Raw genomic sequence first — 18100 nt, forward strand, 5'->3', positions numbered from 1 at the left:
TCTTCTCCTTTATACATGGTTGAAAGGGAATTGTTTGGATTTGGGACATCTCAGAGTTGATTGGTGGGAAAGACAGAGGAACTGGTAGGGAGGCTGGGTGAGGTGGTGGGTGTGTGCACAACACCTTACCCTGGTGTCCCAGTTAAACTAGGATGTGAAAACATTAACAGAACTTCCCTGCTGTGCAAGGATCTGCCCTAACACTTTCATTCCTTATTCTGTTGTGAACAAAATAAATAATGTTCTGAAACCTGGTATAATCTCATTTCCCCTCTTTTATTGGGATGCAGTGGGAAAGTATGAAGGAACAGGTACCCCTAACAAGTCAATTCACTGGTCTGACTTTATAAATTAGTTATCTAATAACACAGACTATTAAAAAAATACACTAATTCTTTTTAATTATATTATCCTAAACACTTGAAAAAAACAAAGAAAATATATAAGAAATGAGGGAGAATTAACCATATAAAATATTAAAACATGAATTAAATCTATATTAATTACTCAGACATGGATAACCACAAGGCAACTCCAGTGTATGTAAAAGCTTAATATATGAAATAGGAAGCTCTCTGCAGTGAGAACCTTGCCAAGTTGGGTAGAAGTCAATTTACTCAGAGATTCTGGGAAGAAAGGAAAGTCCCCAAATCTCAAAAGGTAAATTTTTAGCAAGGTCCACTCTCCCGTCATAATCACTTGAGAATGAGCCCTTTAATTCGAAGCCAAATTCAATGATATACAAATCGGACTCTTATTTGACCTAAGCAAAATTAATATGTTTAATTTAGATACTTCAGTTACAAATATGAACAAATCAAGAAATCACAAAACACTTATGAAAAGGAGCAGGATGAATGTGACTAAATTCAACAACCAGAAGCATTAACTGCCAAAGAAACAGAATTGAGGGTGAGGTGGGGGGAGAAAAGAAAGAGCAAAAGAGATTAAAATATAAATATACATATATATTATATATATATATATATATATTATAATGTGCATAAAGATCAAACTGAAGAATTCTCCCACTAGAAAAGGGCAATGAGAGGGAAACTATGAGAAAATTGCTGTGGATCATGAAAACCCAAAATTTACATGGTAAAATTTACATGATAATGGGAAATGCAGAAATCAAAAAACAGAATAAAAGGGAAACCAAAAATCAATCCAAAAAAAAAACCAAATCATAGATTTGATCAATAAGCTAGCTTGTTCAAAAGACCAATAAAAACAGACAAATACTTGGCTAGTCTGATTAAGAAAAGAGAAGACACAAGTAAAATTAGGAATGCAATGAGAAAATAACTGCAGGCATAAAGAAGATTTAAAAAGGGATTACAATGAACAACTTTATTTTAAAATCCAGCCAAATAGAGATTTTCTAGGAAAATGTTAGTTATTGAAGTTTAGAAGGAAGAGGTAAGAATGGAAATAGTTCATGATAGAACAAATTGAAAAGGTTTTCAAAGATCTACCCTTTTATAAAGACATTAGTCCTGGACAGATTTAAGAATATATTCTATCAAACCTTCAAGAAAGATAATTCATGTTTTTAAAATAAAACATAGAAAAGACCAAAAGCTTTCCAACTTCTATAGATTTCAAAATTCAATTAAAAAAAATTATATACTAAACTCATTTATGAGCATATATGCAAATATCTTAAACACACTGGCAAACTGAATCTAACAATGTCTTTAAAAATACCAATTAATAGCCAAGTACAGTTTATCCAAGAATTAAAGATGGTTTAACATTAAGAAATACATAATGTAATTTTATTTTCACAGTATAAGAAAAAAAACCCCACAATCATCTCAATGCTTCAAACAAACCAAATAAAATTCAAACCCAGTCCTAAGGGAAAATCTTACCATAGTCAGAATAGAAGGAAACCAGTCATTTTATACCAGAATCTATATGAAGTATCATAGTTAATGGAGAATGTTAGAAGCTTTACCATAAAGTCAGGGACAAGATAAGAATGCCCACTAAGATCACTACTTTTCAAACCTATATTGAAAGTTCTAATCAATTAGTAATAAGACAAGACATTTTTAAAAACTAGAGATGACTACTTAGAAAAATCTCAGTTGAAAAATTATTCAAGTTACAAGAGTTTGGTTAAGTGACTAAATATAAGAGCAATATAGAAAAATCAAGTTTTCCTAAATAAGAGTAATAACCAATTAGAAAACATCATTGCGGGAAAAAGAGATCCCATTCACAATAGCAACAAAATCTACAAATAAGGAATAAGGCTAAAATAAAAATGTTCAGATAGGTACGAGAAAATTTATAAAATATACCAAAGGATATTTAAAAACATAAATGAAGTGATCATGTTCTGGGGTAAGATGATTTAATACCATAAAAATGTCAGTTCTCTCCAAATCATTCTTTAAAAAAAAAAAATGGAATAAATCCTAATAGGAATCTCAACAGGATTTTTTGGTCAAGTTATTCTTAAATTGTGTGAAAAAGAAACTATGTAAAACTAGCCAATATACTTGGAAAAAAGCTTAAACGTAAAGGAGGTACCTGTACTGTCACGGATAACAACACTATAAATTAAAATGGTGCAACATTGGCACAGCAACAGACAAATCTTAAAACAGTAGCTAAATAGGATTTAATATATGCTAAAGGTTACATTTCAAATCAGTGGTGATAAGGTTCAACGAAATATGGTAGATTTGAATTTATGTTCTTTCCCTTCACAATCTCTATGAAAACAGCAGCAAAGTACTAATAAAGGTGAAACAACAAAACAAAACAAAACAAAACAAATACCATGAGAATAAGGAGAATGGCTAAAGAGAAAAACATGGACAAAAAAATAGCAAAATATTCAAAAGTCTGAAAGTAATAGGAAGAGAAACGAACTTAGAGCATAAACTACTGCAAATGGAGCAGTAGATTCTACCTGCTAAAATATTTGTGGATTCCAACAAGTTCTTTCCATCACCACCCTCATGAGTCCTAGCCGAAACCATTTTTTGCCCAGACTACCACAAAAGCCTCATACACTCATTCATTCATTCATACATACACACACACACACACACACACTCTTATTAAAATATAAATTTATGGCCCATAAGCCTTTCAATACCGTATTTGCCGGCGTATAAGACGACTCAGCGTATAAGACGACCCCCTAACATTTCCACTCAAAATACAGAGTTTGTTATATGGTCGGCTGTGTGCGATTTTGCGAGTGTGGTAAAATCGCATAACAGCAAAATCGCATAACAGCCGAGCATACACCCAGCAGCGCTGCTGATGCCTGAACGGTATGTGGAATGAAGTGGGCGGGCATCGGGAGGCCACTATGGCACGGGCAAGCACTATGGGCAGTCTATCTGAAGTGTACCTGGCGTATAAGACGACCCCCCACTTGGAGGCATATTTTTCAGGGCCAAAAAATCGTCTTATACGCCGGCAAATACGGTACATTGCTAGATTCAGTCTGTACCACTCTTTTGTAGCTTTAGTCACACCCGTCTTTCCCAAGTCCTGGTACCAAGTCTGCCTACCACTTGCTACCGCATATGCACAATCACCTTTGTGTACTTAATCCACACACATCCTTCAAGGAGCAGAATATCTATGTCCCTGGCTGCCTCAATTAGGCTGAAGTCTCCCAATATACTGGGGGTGCCAAAAATATGTATACACATGACATATTCATCTTTTGTTATTTGTATATATTGAGTATTACAATTTTAATAGTGTTTTCCTTTCTTAAAATGTGTATACATTTTTGTCACCCTCTGTATATTTTCATAATATTCTATACTTTATAACTTTGACAAGCCTATAATTAAATATTTTGGTAATAATGTATAATTTCCTTTCTAAACTCTAACTCTGATGACCATAGAAATCATATGTCTTGTTCAAATCCATATTCCCAGCAACTAGCCCACCAGTTCTCAACAATCTGTTGCAAAAATGTAACATTGTTCTGTTACCAATATCAAGAATAGTTTATTTAATTTATTGTAAATGATTTAGATATTGTTATTTGTAAATAAAATGTCTATAATACTTGGAATCAGCAAAACATGGTATAGTTTACAAAGCAGTAATCTGAAAGTTACCAACTTTCCACAAATTATTTCCACAACAAGCCAAAAAGAAGGAAGTGGTATCTTTGAATGTTTAACCCACTAAATGGCAAGCTTTTACAGTAATACTTCTTACATACAAATATATTTCTAACTTTCTAGTTCAGTATGGAAGGCAAATTTAATGAGTATTTATGTGTATTTACCCACCTATATTCTGTTCCAAAAGTCTTGCAGAATTGTTTTACAAAAGCATTTCTATCCAGTTTTAGAAATACAAGTAATTAAATAAATTATTCTTAATAAATTAGGACTACAGCCTATTTTAATATTAAAAATTCTTTTGTGACCACATGTGATATGTAGCATAGTAATTAAGAGCCTGGGCTCTGCCACTTAACATTTGGTGATATATTCACTCCCATTCAATCCAACAAACTGAATTCCCCATTGAAAATATGATAGGTAAATTAAGTTTTCATAAGATGTTAAAAATTACTTCTGCTCTTATATTTCATAGATAAAATAAAAATTATTTCACTAGAAAAATGCATAATTTACAGAGTACAGGAAATAAGAAACAAAATCTCATTCTGTGTGCATTTGGAAAGATTTAAGCATAATTTTAAAAGAGGTGCCTGAAAGTCATTTGGACTACTTCTAATGTATTTTGCAATAGAGCAGCAGGATTCTTTTTAAAAATACATTTCCAAGAAATGATACAGAAAAAAAACCTACTGAAATGTAGATCAAGTCAGGTTTCTTTAAAGTTAAATTTTGACACAACTATTTTCACACAACTGATTTGACCAAGACAGCAGAGTTCTTGTAAACTATTATTTAAGTTAATAAAACAATTGTTTTTTATAAAATGACTTTATGCTGTCAGTACCCTAGCTCTCAAACTAGTACCTTGAAATTCTAATTTGGATATATTGAATAAAAAAAAGAAAAGTAAAATTTTGAATGCACTGAACTAATGTAATCAACATGAACTAAGAATTTACAGTCCAGGCACAGTGTTAGGTGTTGAAAAGAATAGAGAGACACACTATCTTTCCTCCAAAAACTCAATCTAGTAGAGTAGACCAAAATGTGTAAAAAAGTATATAAAGCACAATAATAATAAGAGTTAGGTAACACTGCACAGTAGCTGAGAGCCTGGACTCGGCCACTTAACTAGTCCTAAAACCCTGAGTCAGTGTCCTCGCCTCTCCAGGCAGTGTCTTCCATCTGCTAAGTGGGGAATGACAATAATGTCTATCTCACAGGTTTGTTGCTGCTGAATAGTACATGGAAAACTCCCAGAACAGTACTTCCTAGTGCATGATTAACACTGAGGGAGTAGAGGAAAGGAGGAAAACGTTAACTCACTCTTTAATGGGGGAGGTGGGATCGTAAGAAGATGGGCAAGTAGGGAGGCACCAGTGGACAGGCATCCTACTGGGAACAACCAAACTGAGCTCATCTTACCGAAACCCTTGAATGCATGATCCATATTTAAAGCCTTCACACAAAATGTGGAGCTGTATTTCCCAAAGCATTCCTAAAGCAACTCTAAGCTTGGAGTCAACAAAAGGGCAGGGACAGTGTAGGGGGAGCCCGTCAGGGCAATTAAGGAACCCCATACACAAGAGCCACTTTTTGGCTGAAACACCACCAACTTCTTTTCAGAGACAGTGGGTGTTTGCTTTGCGTGGGAAAGGTTCCTAACATGGATGTTGAGGCCTAAACAAAGGAGCCCAGAGGCTGAAGTAAATCTGGTTCTTCAAAACAGACACTCAAGTGGGGGTGGGGTGGGGTGAAGGAAAGGAGACTGTATGAGAGTGAATACACTACAGCAGCATTTCTCAAACAGGAAACTAGTGGCATTTGGGGAGCAAAAATTTACTTTTGCACAGGACTGTTCTCCACCAAAATGCCTACAGTGTCCCAGAGTTATTACGACAACTCCCCCCACCCCCAACTCCCTTACCACATTTGCTAATACTCTAGTGTGGGGGGGTACCACCTTCTCCCCTTCTGTTTTTCCAACTGAAAGCATTAAACTGATATTAATACATTCTATCTCCAGGGTAAATTCCTCCTTCTCCATTTAGCTGTTTGGAGGGTTCCCAGCTTGCTCACCAGCTCTTTGCCCACAAATCTGAAGAACCCTGCCTGAGGACAGGCTCACGTTTACTCAGTGCCTACTCACTCCCTCCCATTCCAGAGAGAGGGCTGGGGGTGGGGTGGTGGCCTACACAACTACAGAGGAAATCCTCACCCGATATATATTATGGATTAACCAACTAGTCCATTTATAAATATCAACCAACCATTATAGATCACCAGACGACTGAAGAAAATATCAGTGACAGTGGACATAGCTGAACAAGTTAAACTGGGGGTAAGAGGACAGATGGTGCTGAGAACAGAACTTAAAAGATTTAGTTTTATTAGCATTCTCAGAGATGTGTGAGAGGCTACTGCCACTAAGAGGGAGAAAATAGAGCAACCTGAGAATAAGAAAAAGTTCCTGGCAATTAAAAATATTATCATCTCATTAAAAAAAATCAAGCAGCAGATTAAGAGAATAAGGTTCAAACTGCTAATCAGGAAAATCAAGTCAAAGTCAACTCTCAAATGCAAAAGAAAAAGATGGAAAATACGATAAAACTGAAAACATACAGGCCAAGTCCAACAGTGCCTACCAGAAGTTTCGTAAGATAAGGTCAGAGACAAGATGGGGAGGAGAGTTGAAGAAAAATATAGAAGAAAATGTCCCTGAGTTTTAAATACAAACAACACTTCAGAACTTCAGAATAAAAGGCTTTCCAAGTGCAGAGGAGATTGAATGAAAAAGACCCCACAACTGGACACATCTAAATGAAACTTCAAAATGCTGAGGACTAAAAGGGAAGAAAATGGAGATTTCCAGAAAGAAAAGAGTTAGGCAAAAATAACAATAATCAGACTTCTATACCATTTATTAATATTATTGGTAATACTGAATACCAGAAGATGTTGGAGTAAAAATGTTGTGAGTCAAAAAACTTTACATGTTATTTTTAAAAAGTCATTATAACACAAACACACACACACACACACACACACACACACATATAAATATGTGTATATATTCTCATATGTAGTAAAAGAAAGTCTAACAATATTGAAATATTTTAAAATAAACACAAAATTTGATCTCCTCCTCTAAAGACATTTTCTTTCTAGCTTTCAGACAAAATTTATGCCTGAATTTGAATATATTCTCTTTAATTACATGCATGTGGTTGTTTTATTAATAAAATAACCTAGTGATCTTTCCATATTGGAACTCATTCTTTTCAATATATCTAATACTTTATTATATGGATGCATCAAAATTTATTTAGTCTGTCCTCTATTGAAAGATATACAGGTTGCTTCTATTTTTTGCAGTTATAATCAGGGTTACAATCAGAATCTATATATCTATATATATACACACACACATATTTATATCTACATTGTTAGTAAGTAAATACTAAGACTAGAATTGCTAGGTCAAAGGATATGTGATTTTTTAATTGTCAGATGTCAAACTGTCCTTTAAACAGGTTATATAAAGTAATTTCCAGCAAAAGGTCATTATTTTATTGTTTTTTATAATAATAAATTGCCTCATAAAGAAGTGTCATAAATGCGGAGAACATGTGCAGCAAAAGGAGTGACTGAAATACAGTGAGAACTAAACTCTAATGTCACTTTTTTCCAATATAGCACTTAAATAAAATCTAACCACACATTTATTTCCTTATCTCTAAATTATAAATGACACCGATACAACTCATAAGGCTATACAAATAAATTAAATGACTAATCTACTAAAAATGTGTAAATGCTAAATATTCTGTTTTATCTAATATTCTGCAACTCATTATCTCTTCAGCCATTTCTCATCGTGACTACTGCTAATTCCATATCAATGAAAAATGAATCTCATTAACAGCAATTTAACTACAACTTTTTCTTACCTTAAAATGTTCTCAAAAGAATTCAAATAGTTGGGTTTTTCTAATTTAATAATCTTAACTGACTGCTTTGCACCTTGTCATCCTCTGATAACAAGTTTAATTGAGAAAGGAAAAGTAAATTACCATTTTTGGTGAACTTATCGATATTCCTATTATAAATCAAGTGTCTTGCAAAAGTAGTTAGTGTAACTTTCTGGCAACCTTATTTCTTAGAAACAATTTTCTATTACATGCAATGCTTTCAGAAAGACGTTCTCAAAAGAAAAAAAAGGCAGGCCGGCCCTGGGTTCTAGATTGACAGCCTCCACCACCCCCCAGCATATGTGAAACATTGTTTTACTTCCTTCTGCCCTCTATAGTCTTTGATGAGAAATCTACGTTCACTCAAACAGTTATTAGAGGGTTTTGGTTTTTTGGGTTTCAGTATTTTTGTCTTTTTCTCAACAGTTTATGATATGTCTGGGGCATGAATTTCATTGGGCTTATCATTCCATCTAAGGTTCACCGAACCTCTTGCAGCTATAGGTTTAAGTTTTTCATTAAACTTCGGAAGTTTTCAGCCAGTATTTCTTCAAATATTTTTTTTCTGCACCATATTCTTTCTGCTTTACTTCTGGGTGTAAAGAAAATGAAACAAAATGTTAGACCTAGTATTGTCCCATAGGTCACTGAAGTTCTGCTCATCACTTTTCAACCCTTTTTCTCTCTGTTGTTCAATTTGCATAAATTTCTACTGATCTAGCTTCAAGTGCATAGACTCTTCCTTTGTCATCTCCATTCTGCTACTGTACTTGTACAATTAGTTTCTTATTTGTTATTGCATTTTTCAGTTCCAAAATTTCCACTTGGTTTTATTCCTCTATTTCTTTATGGAGACATTCATTTCAAGATAGCTCACCCTTACTTCTTGTAGCATATTTATAATAGCTACTTTAAATCTTTCTTAGATGAAAGGCCTGCCGAGTGGCTCAGTTGGTTAAGAGCTCGCTCAAGAGTGTGAGCTCTGAGCAACAGCAGTTCGAGTCCCACCCGAGCTGAGCTGCCGCTGTGCTGCCAACAGGTGGCAGGATGGCTCAGCTAGGGAAAAAAAAATCTTTCTCAGATGATTCCCACATCTGTATCATCTAGCTGTTGTACTGATTATCTTTGTTTATGTGAGTAGTGATCTTCCTGGTTCTTCACATGCCAAATAATTTTGGATTGTATGTTGTACATTTTTAATATTATGTTATGAAACTCTGTGTCTTGTTAAAATCTTATGAAAAATGTTGATATTTCTGTTTTACCAAGCAACAGCCTAAGTTGAGTTCAGGCCTCAAATTCTGATCTCCTGAAGTACCATTGCCATTTTAGTTTAGTCTGCCAGGTTTATCTGCAATGCACCATTTATGAATTTCAGGTTTCATTTCCCTTGGGTAAATACTACAAGTGGGATCGCTAGGTGACATGATAAGTATATGCTTAACTTTATAAGAAACTGCTAAAATGTTCAAAACTTTCACAATGTTATTTGGATCTGTCCCATATGCACCGCACGCTAGGCAGTCTGGGATTTAGGTGGTCTTCTATCAGTATTTCAGCACTCAACATCTATATATGCTCTTTCGGGTTAGATCCACACATGCACAGCTCCTGGGTGCACCCAGCAGTGCATAAACAACTTTATGGAGTCTCTTTCCAGACCTCCTCCTATCCGTAATCTATCTAGTACTTCTGGTTCTCTGGGATTTACCAATCCTCTAGCCAGAAATCTTAGGCTTTGTTTACCCCACTCTGCTGTGTACTTCCGACAACTGTGCTCATGACTTGGTTCAGGGGGCCAGAGAACACAGAAAGGAGAAAATAACAGGACCACAACTCCTCCAACTGAAGAGGAAGGTTTTCTCCCTTGGAGTTTTAGTTAGGCTCCTCTTAACTACTGTAGCTGCTTCCACACTGTTGCTAAAGGATTTCCTGGGGGCTGGAGTGCAAGAGAACCCAGAAAATAAAAAAGAGGAATTTCGGCACTTGTGCTGAGCATCTACAAGGTATCTGGAGTTTTCTCTGTTCATTCTGATGCCCACTCTTCGGTTTGGGGCTGGGTCAGAGGATACCAAAAAAAAAGAAAAGAAAAAAAGCTCACCATCGATTCAGTGGTCCTTAAATCCCTTGGTTGTCTTCTCGAACCTGCCTGCTACTTTTCAGTCTACAAATAGTTACTCATGGATTCTGTCCAGTTTTTAGCTGTATTCAGTGGGAGAGATGGTATAGTGCACTTAGACCATATTATGGAACCCTTTGTAAATTGTATTTTCCACCAAATATGGGATAGTTTGGTGTCATTATGCCTTCAAATATTTTTTCTGTGTTGCTTTTCTCTCCTTCCTTTCTGTCTGGAACTCTCATTACATGTATGTTAAAATGCTTGACACTGCCCACCGTTCTCTAAGGCTCTATTTACTCTTCTGCACATTTTTTTCCTCTCTCTTCTTTGGACTGAATAGTTTTACTGATCTTCACATTTTCACCGCTACCGCAAATCTGCTGTTGAATCTAGCCAATGAATTTTTTCATTTCAATTATTGTACTTTTCAAATCTAAAGTTTCTATTTGGCTCTTCCTTTCTGTTTCTCTATTGAGATTCTCAATTTGTTGAGTGTTGTTAGCCCTTCCTTTAATTATTTGAACATATTTAAAACAATCAATGTGAAGTCTTTGTTAAATCCAACATCAAGCCCATTCAGTCGGTTTCCTTTGACTGTTTTTCATGATTGTGGATCACATTTTCTGGTATTAGTTTTCTTTCCTTTTATTCCCCCTCCCCCCCCCCATGTCCAGCAGGTTTTGGTTAAACACCAAACCTTTAATATATTATAGTAACTCTGGATTCATTTTATTTTTCATAGTTATTGGGTCTATTTTAGTAATTCATCTGAACTTAAACTGCAGAATCTGTTTCTCTCCATGGTATGAACTTGGTACATCTCTGCTCAGTTTTTTAATTCTTATTTTTATGTTTTAGCCTGGCTTCCTAGGGGTTGTGCCTGTGTCTGTACAAGTTAGTCATCAGCCAATGACTTGGGCAAAGGTTGTGCTTAAACATCTCAAGTCTGTAAGGTTTCCATCCTCTGCCAGTTGATCTGTGTATAGATTGGGAATATGTTCAAAGCTGCAGCCAGTTCTCCAGTCTCCCTTGTTTCAAACTATTTTGCCAGGCTCTCTCGGGTATCCCCTCCAAATATGGAGTTCCCATCAATCAGAGCTGTGTAGAGAGCTTATCACAGCCCTTCTATGGCTCTCACATTTCTAGGATTTCCCTATTAAATTTTACTGGTCCACGGCTTACCCCAAACCATGTTCACGATCTTGAGTTAGCATAGCGGCAGGTTTTTCCCATCTGTTTCCAACAAAATCCACCACTTCACCAGCAAAGCCATAGGCTTTTGTGTCCCCTCTCACTCCCTTTCCTGAATCAAGTCACACACACACACACACACCCCACCCCCAATTCTTTGGCAGCAAAGCTGCTGGTTTTCTCTGTCAGTCCCAGGCTGGCAAAGCTTCAGTTCTCGCCAACTGAGCAAGGGGGATTGAGGGTGGGGTGGAGCACAGGCAGGAAGGCCACAGACTCGAATTGCTCTCACCCCAAGCCCTAACAGTTCTGCAAGATCAATTTTTTTTTTACTGCTTTTGGTCAATTTCCAGTACCCCTAAATGGCTGTTTTCGACAATTCTGTCCAGTTTTATATTTGCTTTTTGCAGAGGGGAAATGCCAGACTCTGAACGCCACCATTACCAGAATTCAAGTAATGTTTTTAATGAAAGATTTTCAAAGTTTTAACTGTACTAAGTCTTCACTGTCACAACTTATCAGGTGAAAGAGATCATCATGAGAATTGGTAATATTGCTTCAAATGAAACAATTTTTAGATGCTTATTGTGACATTATTGGAAAATATGGGAAAAAAATAAAACCACCTCAATGTTCCTCAGCAGGATAATGGTGAAATGCCCATTCTATGAGTAATCTGCAATGGTTAAAACAACAATGTGGTTTTATATGTTCTAACATGAAAAGGCTCTCCAAAACTCATTTTTCTGTGGAAAAAAGCAAGTGCCATGAAGATAATATTGTGTGATATTTATAGAAATGTTGTATTTTCCACAGGTACAAATATATAAATATAGAGGAACAGATCTTGAAAGGTAAAGCAAAGTGTAATAGGTATTAATTACCCTGGGGAAGGAGCAGAGACTGAAAGAGGGTTAGTTAAAAAGGTTCTTGGCTCTCTATCTGGCAATATTTTTAAATTGTTAGAAAATTAATATATTTATGTATACCTGTGTAACAAAATAATAATTTAACAAATGGGTTGCTCAAGTTATGAACTGTATATATGGAGAGTCCGTATCACAACGGTTTCTAGAGGTTTCTATACAAATTCATAAGGATTAAGGAAAACCACTTTACTTAATAAAATTAAGTACACTTATATACAAGGTTTTATTAGGCAAAAATGCTTAGCCTCATTTCTCAAGTCATGAATTTGTCTCTCCGAAGATAATCTCCTTACAGAGAACACTTCATCCCTTCAATACCCATTCCTTATGTATTATTAGTAGTTTTTATCATGGATTTCTTTCCTAGTAAGCCACTTCAGTCTATCATATGAAATAATACCTTTAATAACTTTAACAAACACCATTTAAGTTATGACTTCTTTAATACCTACACTTAATAATTACAATGAAGAAAACTCATTAACAATCACTCTTAATTCTTTAAATTTCATCCTATAAATCAGATTTTTTTTTCCATTTTTACCCTAATCACAACCTTTACAGGTTCCAAAAACTAAAGTCTTGAAGACACTGTGGGAATAAATGAAAACAACTTATCTTCCACTTTAAGCCACACACAAAATGAAAACTGTAGTTCCTACAAGTAGCTCGAGGGTACTTGGTTGGAGATAACTAAGAATTAAGTTCTATACTGATTCTTGGTAAATACTTATCAGGCCAGGGGGCTTTTCTTACTCTACTACAATATATATTACTCTCTCACAACTGTAAAATGATATAGTAGACAATCTTTTCTATTAATACTAAATGTGTGAGGAAGAATTTCTTACTACTGTTGTTTTAAGGAGTCATTTTTATAAGAGGTTGTTTTTAGACTTTTCTGCTAATATAAACACACAGGCTAATTTAACCAAAACCATCAAGTGGTATCAGTGGTAAAAGTCTTAACAATCCCTGATTCTTTACAACTCCTCGGTCACTGAATCATGCCTGTACACCACTGTAAATGTACAAACTATATATTTTTTTGCTTCATTTTTAGGTCAGTTGCCCATTGTCTTCCACCTAGATCAGTCACTTAAACATTCATGCTTCCATTTTCCCTAACTCAATGAATCTTAAGTGTTGCTTTAAGTCACTACTTGAGTTCAAATAATAACAACTGGATGTGTAGATTATTACCTTTCTATCCCATTTTAGTCTCAAAAAAATTTCCATAAGCTGGATGGGATAGGTATTATCTCCATTTTATAGATGAGAAAAATGTGGCGCAAAAGTTTAAGAGACATGCCAGAGGTGGGTCAATAAAAGAAAGGAAAAGGGCTGGCCTAATGGCTCAGCTGGTTAAGAGCTCGCTCAAGAGTGTGAGCTCTGAGCAACAGCGGTTCAATTCGCGGCCCAAGCTGAGCTGCCGCTGAGCTGCCAACAGGTGGCAGGATGGCTCAGCTTAAAAAAAAAAAAAAAAGAAAAGAAAAATAAAATCAAGAATTCAGTTCCACTCATTGACCAAAAACCATACTCATCTTTTTCAGCTGTAATCATAGATTATAAGCAGCATTCCCCATAGATGATCCCTCTACAAAGCTATTTCAATATTTTCCCTGAACAAGAAGAAGGAAAATATCCAGGAGACTGGAAGGACAACAAATCAGGGCATTTTGCAAGGGGCTGACCAAGAACATGGGAGTATGATGAGCTCTGTTCTGTCACTGAGGGCTTGCATGTCAGTAAGTAGCAGACATGAAGAAAAATCATGAAACAATTAAGTTTCGTCAGCGGAAAGAGCACTGGGCATGAGAAAATGCAGTTTCTAGTCCTACTCTTGCCACTGTGCAGCATGACTGTATTGATTTTAGCTCTGAAGGAGTAGGCAACAAATTTCTACGGACAAAAGATTTCTATGGATCAACACCAGCTATCTCTCCTCATTCCTACTGCCACACCAAGTATTTGGACACAGTCGTGGAATCAGAAATATCCAGAGACTTGGAAGCAATTGCAAAATTCAATAAGAAGGAAGGAAATAAGCTGCAGTAATAACACGCACAGGAGCAGTAAATAACTGCTTGCAAGAACAATGGATGACTGAAATAAATGCAAAGTTAATAGTCAGAAATGTCCATTAGAAACTATTTGCAGTCAGAAGCGTCCAAAGATGCTGGATGCCACAGATCAACAGTGGGTGAAGAGATACTTCTCACCACTCTATTTTAGGATCTCTGTTTCCCTGAAACTGTGAAAAGTAGCCATTGAATCAAATGTATTTACTGAAATCTAAAAAAACAAAGTATTAAATATAAAAGTTTCTTTTTTCCAAATTATCAAAATTTTTTTTTCTTTCATAGTCTTTGCTTAAAGTAATCTTTTAGGGTTAAAAGCAATGATCAAGAATGAAAGAAATGCTGAAAGAAGAGTGATGACAGGTACAGCTTTTAATTATGTCACTGTACATTATGTAATTCCAAAAAAAACCAAAAACAAAAACAAAAACCTAGTATAGCGGTTAATAAAAGAAGCCAAGATCCAAAGGGAATACATATATTCATTTCTTTTCCCGTTTTCCCAATTGCTTTTAAATAAAAACATCTGGCAAAACAAAGGAAAAGAATGGTTTTCCAGCACTCACTAGGTGTTTCATGTATGTTCCCTGTTTCTCTTCGTTAAATTATAACCTTTCAAAGAACAAGAATTTTCTATTATAGCTCCCAGTATAGGGCCTTGTATGCAATAGGTACCCAACAACTGCTTAGTAAATGCTCAACTACTTTTCTGAATTATTTTTCCTTATTATTACCTAGATTTCAGCTCAAATTGAAGACAAAAAAACTAACACATACCAAAGTAAAATGCAAAGTCACTTTGGAATTAGCGTGAGTTTGTAATAGCACCAGTATGCCAAAGGAGCCAATTCATTTCTTGTGTTAACATTCAAGAGGTCTGAAAACAACAACAACAACAAAAAAAACCATCTCAAATTGAAGCAAGGCATGGATGGCTGCAGTGGCTCTTAGAACAAACAACTTTCTTCTGGAAGGGAAAGTAAAGGGTGCTCTTCATCACAGATCCTTTTACCCAAGGCATAATTAAAAACTGAAATTAAGACTAGTTTTCTAGCAGAAACTCTTCTCTCTGACAAGCTCCTCAATTTTGGTGTGCTTGGATTTGACAAATGTCAAGGTTGGAAAAAAGTATATAGAAACACTAAAGTAAAATGAACACTTTTATTCAAGAGGACAAATATCAGTTTCTAGGTAAAGATAAATTGAACTCATCTAATTTTGCTCTTGCCTAAAACCCTTCCTAAATGTAATAAAACGCGTGTCTGTAATTTTATTTCTAAAGGGATACATTTACAAAGACAGAGAGAATGAGAGAAAAGTTGACTTTGGAAGCTGTTAAAACATGCGCAAATGAGTAACTGATTTAGCCAACCCAAAGAGGCTAAACTCCAAACTAGCTGCTAGGAAAGCAGGAAATTTCATTTACGCAACAGAATCTTCCAAAGGCTCAAGAATTAGCAGCACGAGTTACTTGAGGTGAGGAGTACAGTAAGGAGACTCAGATAACATTAGGTCAGTATTCCTTAGCTGATCCACTAGTAAACTGCAGCTACCTTTCTCCATTCCTGTATTTTTATTTTCTTGGAGTTAATATTTATTGGCTTAGTTTTTCATTATACTACTTATCAGTAATTCAACCCCATCCTCCTTGCAGGGTAACAATTGTCAGTCCCTCACCCTCCAAAAAAGAGGTTTATTTTTACAGAGAGTAAAATAAAAAGTGTACCTGAACAATTAACAATGAAATCACATGGAAAATGGAATTTTGTATACTGAGACAACACCCCTAATCCCCACCCCCTTCCCTCCCCCCACCTGCTTCTCTCTACTATCAGAGGCTTTATCCTGGTCTTGACCTTCCAGGCAGATGTCAAGAGTATTCTCTAGAGAATAAGACCAGCCTAAGAGAAAAAGACAAGGACATCGAGATCAGGTATTACCCCCAAAGATACCATTCTCAGAATAGCTACAGGGAAACTCAACATGCAGAGCTTCATGTTTTCAGTTTTCCACTCTTAACAATGAGCTTATAACCCTGGGATATTAGACGCCGAGAAAAGCTTGTAATGTGAAAGAGAGAGAGCAGAATAAACACTCAAACAGGTAAAAATCTACTTGGAATAATGAAACTCTTTAGGGTGAAGAAAACAGTCCTTAAAATTCTCAAAGAAATAAGAGAATACTGTATTCATGAAACTAGAATAAGTTTGCTCTAGGAGAGGAACATCCAGAGGAAACCAAAGAGCTCTTAAAAAATAAAAAAAGCAAAAACAGAAATAAAAAAATTCAATAGAAATCATGGAAGATGAATTTGGGGAAATACCAAAAAAGTAGAAAAGCACAAAGGTAGAAAAATAGAAGAAAACTGGAGGACCTAACAGAGGGCATCTAAATAAGAGGAGTTATAGAAAGAACAATAGAAAAATGGAGGGGAGGAAAACATTACTATTTTCCAGAACCAAAAGCTCTAAGTTGCTAGACTAAATGGAGGGCCCAGTGAAACAGATGAAAGCAGACCTATACCAAAACACATCACTGTGAAATTTCAGAACACTACAGACAAAAGGAAAAAATAAAAAAACACATGTCAAGAATCAAGCATCAAAGTGCTTTTGAACTTTTCAGTGATGACATCCAATGATAGATGATGATGAAATGATGCATTTGAAAACATTTCCACCCTAAACTCTTTTATTCTGCCCGATGATCAATCATGAGGATAGTTAAAAATAATTCTCATATTTGCTTATGATGTTTCATGAAATTAATCTACCACAAACACTTTTTCTCAGAATGATTAAAAAAAAAAAAAAGACATGCTGCCCTCTGAGCGGAAACAAGGGGGTAGAACAGAAAAAGGGGAGATACGAGATACAGGAACTAGAAGACTCAACCCAGGAGAAGGGCAAAGGTGATTCTCAGGAAGATGATGACAAGTGTGTGTCAGGTGTGGAGAAAGTTGAGTCTATACTGGACAAGTCAGAAGGCTCCTGGAGTGAAATCTTCAAGAAAATGAAGTTGATAAATTTGAATAAACATATTTAAAGGTGATTTAGAAAACTAGCAGAGATTTGGGGTTTGGATTATTAAGTAGTAGTACATATGGAAAACTAAGCAAATAAATATTAACTCCAAGAAAATGAAAATACAGGAATGGAGAAAGGTATCTACAGTTTATTAATGGACCAATTAACAAATATTGATACAATCAAAATTACTAATATAATTACATTGGGAAAACTGAGGGATCAGAAGTGTATAAGGTATATGGGGGGGGAGGGGTAAAGTGGAAAAAGCTAATTACTCATCTCCCATAAATGGTTAAAAGTGAAAAATGAAGACTCAGCAACATAAGCATGCTTTATGTTATATCACTGATACAGCGCTCAATGTCAAAAAAATCAGCTAAGAAGCTCAAAGTAATACCTTCTGGGGAGCAAGAAAGGGAGATAAAGAGAATTGAGGAGCACTGTTAGTCTTTCATCTATCTATACATGCATTAACAATTTTAATACAAAATTAAAACCTACGAAAAATACATCTCTCATGTGTAAATAGTAAACAGTTTGTAGAAAAAGCAGAATTGTTACCATTCTTTTAGAGTTAAAAACAAACAGGTTTTGTTTTTTTTGTTTTTTTAATAAAGGCCAAAACCCAGGGAAGACCGAGCTGCTCCTTGATGATG

The 18100-nt window shown here is 35.5% G+C and overlaps 1 protein-coding gene across 7 annotated transcripts in view; it reads right to left on the bottom strand.

Annotated features, from left to right (window-relative positions):
• Positions 1 to 18100, bottom strand: part of PALS2 (protein associated with LIN7 2, MAGUK p55 family member) — a 104266-nt gene that overhangs the window by 64533 nt on the left and 21633 nt on the right. The window lies entirely within an intron of this gene.

This window comes from Hipposideros armiger, unplaced genomic scaffold (genome assembly GCF_001890085.2).
Source record: "Hipposideros armiger isolate ML-2016 unplaced genomic scaffold, ASM189008v1 scaffold_171, whole genome shotgun sequence".
In the NCBI taxonomy this organism is placed as follows: Eukaryota; Metazoa; Chordata; class Mammalia; order Chiroptera; family Hipposideridae; genus Hipposideros; species Hipposideros armiger.